The sequence below is a fragment of the Alosa sapidissima genome, chromosome 24 (genome assembly GCF_018492685.1).
Source record: "Alosa sapidissima isolate fAloSap1 chromosome 24, fAloSap1.pri, whole genome shotgun sequence".
NCBI classification, from domain to species: Eukaryota; Metazoa; Chordata; class Actinopteri; order Clupeiformes; family Clupeidae; genus Alosa; species Alosa sapidissima.
In genome coordinates, this window is record NC_055980.1 from 20,681,701 (window position 1) to 20,686,910 (window position 5,210).

Consider the following 5,210-nt stretch of genomic DNA (forward strand, 5'->3'; position numbering starts at 1 on the left):
TACATTGGTATCAGGATATGAGTGTGTGTATGATTGTGTATGCGTATGTATGTGTGAGTGTGTGTGTGTGTGTGTCCACATGGCCGTGTTGATGCTTATGGTATTGGAGGTGAGGAGTAAAATAAGGGGGTCGCATTCTGCCCAGACCTTCCCTATAACCCACTCACCCCCCACCCCACTTTAAACATCTGGTTTGGCCATCTCCACCCCAACTGTTAACCCCCCCCCCCCCCCTCACACACACACACACACACTGTAACACCATTCTATGCACACACACCCCCCCCCCCCCCCACACACACACACACACTCACACACACCTCGGTACCCTCCATCCTATGCACCACCCCTCCCCCAAGCTTCTCCCATTAATCCTCCCGCTTGTGTCGTGGTTCCTACTTTCTGTGTTATTGGCAAAGTAAACTGCAGACGTGAAAGTGATGTATGGCCTATTCCGGGCCGGATATGACAGTTAAGGAGACCCCCTACCCCACCTTTCTCTCTCTTCCTCTTTCTCCTTCCCTCTCTCTCTCTCTTTTCTCTCTCTCTCTCTCTCTCTCTTGAGCTCAATGTGCCGCTCGCTTTCTGTCTCTGCTCTTGCCTGTCATCAGAAGACCCCCAGCTGACTTCTTCCTTCCTCCCTCTCTCTCTCTCTCTTTCTCTATTTCTCTCTTTCATCTCCCTCGCATTCCATTTCTGCTTTTGTCTTGCTCTCCTCTCTCAACTCTTTCCTTTAGTTCTCTCTCCTCCTCTCTTCTCTTGTTCCTGATCTCTCCCTCCCTCTCTTCTTCTCTCCCTCCTCCTCTCTCTCTCTCTCTCTCTCTGTCTCTTGTAGGGCTGTAACGATACACCAACCTCATGATTCGGTTTGTATCACGATTTTTGACCCACAATACGAATCTCGATTTTTTTTTTTGGGGGGGGGGCTAGACATTTTATTAAATAACATTTTAATAGCCTCCCTTAGAACAAATATCCTTTATATTTTTCTGAATGACTGATATTTATGACAGCACACTTTATGCAGATTAGCCTATAGCCTAAGCCTACTATTTTTTATTACAACTCTACCTCTTTAATTCAGCTGTCTGGTTGAAGCCTGGAAATGTTGTAAACAAAGTAGCATAGTTGGCTAGCTTAGCCCATCATAGTCTACTGATTGGACTGTTCAGTTTCCCCATGTGTGTTTAAGTTTCAAGATAATAATTGTTCTCCTTGGGACAGGCCATTTTGGGAAACGTTGGTATTGAGATGATCAGTCAACTTCAATGCAAGAGTTTTAAACAAATATGTGCAGCAATAATACCTAATGATGCTAAGCGGATTTAATAGTAATTTAGCTAGTCGTCTTCTATGCGTCCTTGCTTTCACAATTGTGAATGTTTTATTTAAGTCGCGCGTGTTCATTGAGCGGGGAGAGGGAGGGAGCGCGAGAGAGAGCGGGGCAAGGAGAGGAGGTTTACTTCTATACTGTTTGGTAAAGTTGCACAGATAGTCTACAATGAAAGCAAGGAGAGGTATGAAATTATTATTTATTTATTCATTTTTGGACAACGTAGGCTACCGTTAAGTAAAGCGGGAGATGTGGGTTGCTTTTGCGGCCGCGTAAGCTGCAAATCTAAGCAGTGCGTGAAACACTAGAAAGGGGTGTGTCGCGATTCTGCCTTTTCACACCGCAACACAGTATCGTGGATATGAATGTCGCGATTTCGGGTTCGAATCGTATATCGTTACAGCCCTACTCCCTAGTGCACACCTGCCCCTGTGTCTGAAACAGCAGTTTCAGGGTGTGTATTTTTCAACTCTTTATTGTGGCTTTCGGGGTCTGGATCTGGTTAGAGAACCCTCACCCCCACCCACCCCCCTCCCCTGCTATTCTCTTGCCTCCTCCTCTCCGCCCACTCCAGCACACACACACACACACACACACACACTGCTGCCTCAAGAGGCTTTGGAGTGTGTCTGCATCCCCTGTGGTGCTGGATGAGATGACACACACACACACACACACACACACACTCTCTCTCTTTCTCTCTCTCTCTCTCTACGAGGCGTGTGCTGAGTTATGGTTCTCTGCTCTGAAGCAGGGAGGCCTTCACCCCTTCTGTGGGGCAGCTTTGTACATTCTAATAAAAGAATGCCTTCATCAACAACGTCAGATTCTGAAAGATTCCATGTTCTATTTGATGGACGCAGGCATCCATTAGAATGTTCATGTGCAACATTCTAAAGTCACCGGTGAGCTGAGTGGCCTGATAAGACTTCTCAATGGCCACAGTATTTGAGGCCCGCAAAGCCGAGGCCAGACCAAGTGCTACACCCAAACATAATATTATATTCAGGGTTCTAAATTAACTTTTTTGATCACCAGCCAATGTAGCTGGTAACTTTCTAAAAGTTACTAGCCAATCAGAATTTCTAGGTGAAAATAAGAGAATTATGAGTTTATGAGATGTCACTGAATGCATTTGGTCATTGTATTAACATTGTTGGCATGAATACATACCACAAAATATACACAGAAAGTGCACTTCACTTCATTTCATGTTTGGGATCTCTATCTATATTTCTCTCATCCCCTGCTTCATTCCTGTTCTCGCCCCCATAAGTCTGTCCCAACCACTGCCGCATTTAGTTTAATCTTAACTTAAAGGAGATATCAATTATCATCAACAATGACAAGCCAGCTAGAACCTGCCACTCGTTTTCTCTCCCTCTCCTGCACACTCAGACGCGTTCTCCGACGTAGCATTACGGCACGGTGGTCATGGGAATGTAGGAAGTACTGCCGGGGGATATATGACTGAAAACAGAGCCTTATGTATCATGCATGTAATGCCTCATGCATCACCGGCCAAACTGGCTAGTAAGTTTTTATTAACACCCGCCAAAATGAATTTTCACACCCGCATTTGGCGGGTTGGCGGGTGTTAATTTAGAACCCTGATTATATTATATTATATAATATATACTATATATTATAGTACTACTGGACCTAGCGCTGTAGAGCGCTTTAGAAAGGGTCATACTGCAGCCTGTACAGTTTCCATTTGATTTAATCATCTGCTTGTTTATTTCTTGCATTGCTGCAACCCTTCATTACGTTCGCCTTTAAACTGATCCATATTGACATTTATTGATAATGCCCCCCCCCCCCCCCCACACACCTCACACACAAACATAGAGTGAGAGAGAGAAAGTGTGAGAGAGTGTGAAAACACAGGTTTCAACCCTTAAAGGTGTATTGTCACACCGGTGTGACGGGAATGTTGGAAAATGAACATTCTGAAGAATATCTGGGTTCATTGAATTCAACATGGAATTTTAGAACCTTGAATACCCCCACCATCTCTCTCTCTCTCTCTCTCTCTCTCTCTCTCTCCCTCTCTCTCTCTGAAGTGCACTGGGACAGATGTTGTTATTCTGACGGTGGGAGAGAACAGAAAAGAAGAGGGTGACAGAAGCAAAGGAGAGAGAGAGAGAGGGAGGGAGAGAGAGAGAGAGAGAGAGAGAGAGAGAGGGAGGGAGAGGAGAGAGAGAGAGAGAGAGAGAGAGGAGGGAGAGAGAGAGAGAGAGAGAGAGAGAGAGAGAGAGAGGCAAAGAAAAGTGCAGAAAGAAAAATGGGGGCCGGGTGGGGGGGGGGGTGGCAGAGAGATAAAGAGTCAGAGAGGAAGAGATAACGTGGGAGAACAGGAAAAGAGATGAAGAGAAAGAGAAAGAGAGGGAGAGAAAGAGAAAGAGAGGGAGAGGGAGAGAAGTGAGAAAAAGGAAAAGAGAAGGCAAGAGAGAGATCAAGAGAAACAGAGAGTGAGAGCCAGAGACAGTATGAGAGAAGACACACACACACACACACACACACACACACACATGCCCGCTCACACACACACACACATGCCTGCACACACACACACACACACACACACACACACACACACACACACACACACACGCACATGCCTGCACACACACACACACACACACACGCCTGCCTGCCTGCACACACACACACACACACCACACACACACACATGCACAGAGAGAGAGAGAGAGAGAGAGAGAGAGAGAGAGAGAGAGAGAGAGAGACTTACAGCAGATTCATGTGTACTGATCTTTTTGAAAATGATTTTTATTGCTATCAAAACATTTGTAGTGGGATTAAATGGCGAAGCCCACAGAGGGGAACGCCGCTCGGCATAAATTAGAAATGGAGAAAGAAAAGCATTTCCTCCCAGGCCTTCTGCTGGAGGACGTGAGGGAAACGGCAAAAAGGGGGAAAAAAGAAAGAAAAAAAGAGAGAGAACATGAACAACTGAGAGAGAGAGAGAGAGAGAGAGAGAGAGAGAGGGGAAGGGGAGGGAGATAGGGAGAAGGGAAGCAGAGTTGTGAATCACAGGTTAAAACGGAGAATCAGAGACCGCCAATGAAACAGATTTACAATCAACACTGTGTATGTAGAGTCAGGTTGGGCATATTGCTCCATCCTTATGGCAGACTGGCAGGGTGCAGGAGAGGCCTTCAAAAATATTGCAGCTTTAAATTACAGAGAATCACAAAGGACCTGCAACGCTAATTACATTACAAATATTCAAGTGTGTGTGTGTGTGTGTGTGTGTGTGTTATGCCATGCACTTGCCGCTCGGACAGAGCGGCTAATTTAAATACACACAGTGGCATCAGATGATCAATGACTTAACAGAATTAAGATTACATTAAGGTGCATCTTAACACTTAAACTGAATACGTTACTTTTCAGAAACTATTAGAGGTTATCAGAGATGCTATCTAAGATCTTTAAATATCCTTCATGACACAACAAGCAGAAATGTTTCTGCCAGCCTTTAATTAATTAAAATCTTTAGACGAACGAAAATGTAATGGCAAATTTCAAATAGTAATTAAGTCAAAGAACCCTCGAGGGAAAATAGAATAAAGAATCTATTCCCAATGCTCCCTGCCGCCTGTTGCAATATGTTTGTACTAACAGCTTTTGGTTGAATTATTATTAAATTCTTACAATGTATTATTAATGTTACTGCTTTTGTTCATTTGCTAATTCAATTATTATTTGACATAGTAAAAAAATAACTGTGAAAATATGTGTTCCATTTCCTACTATACGTGTATGTGTGCTTGTGTATGTGTGTGTGAGAGAGGGAGAGAGAGAGAGAGAGGGAGAGAGGGAGAACTTCCTATTTTTTGGTTGGGTCCGG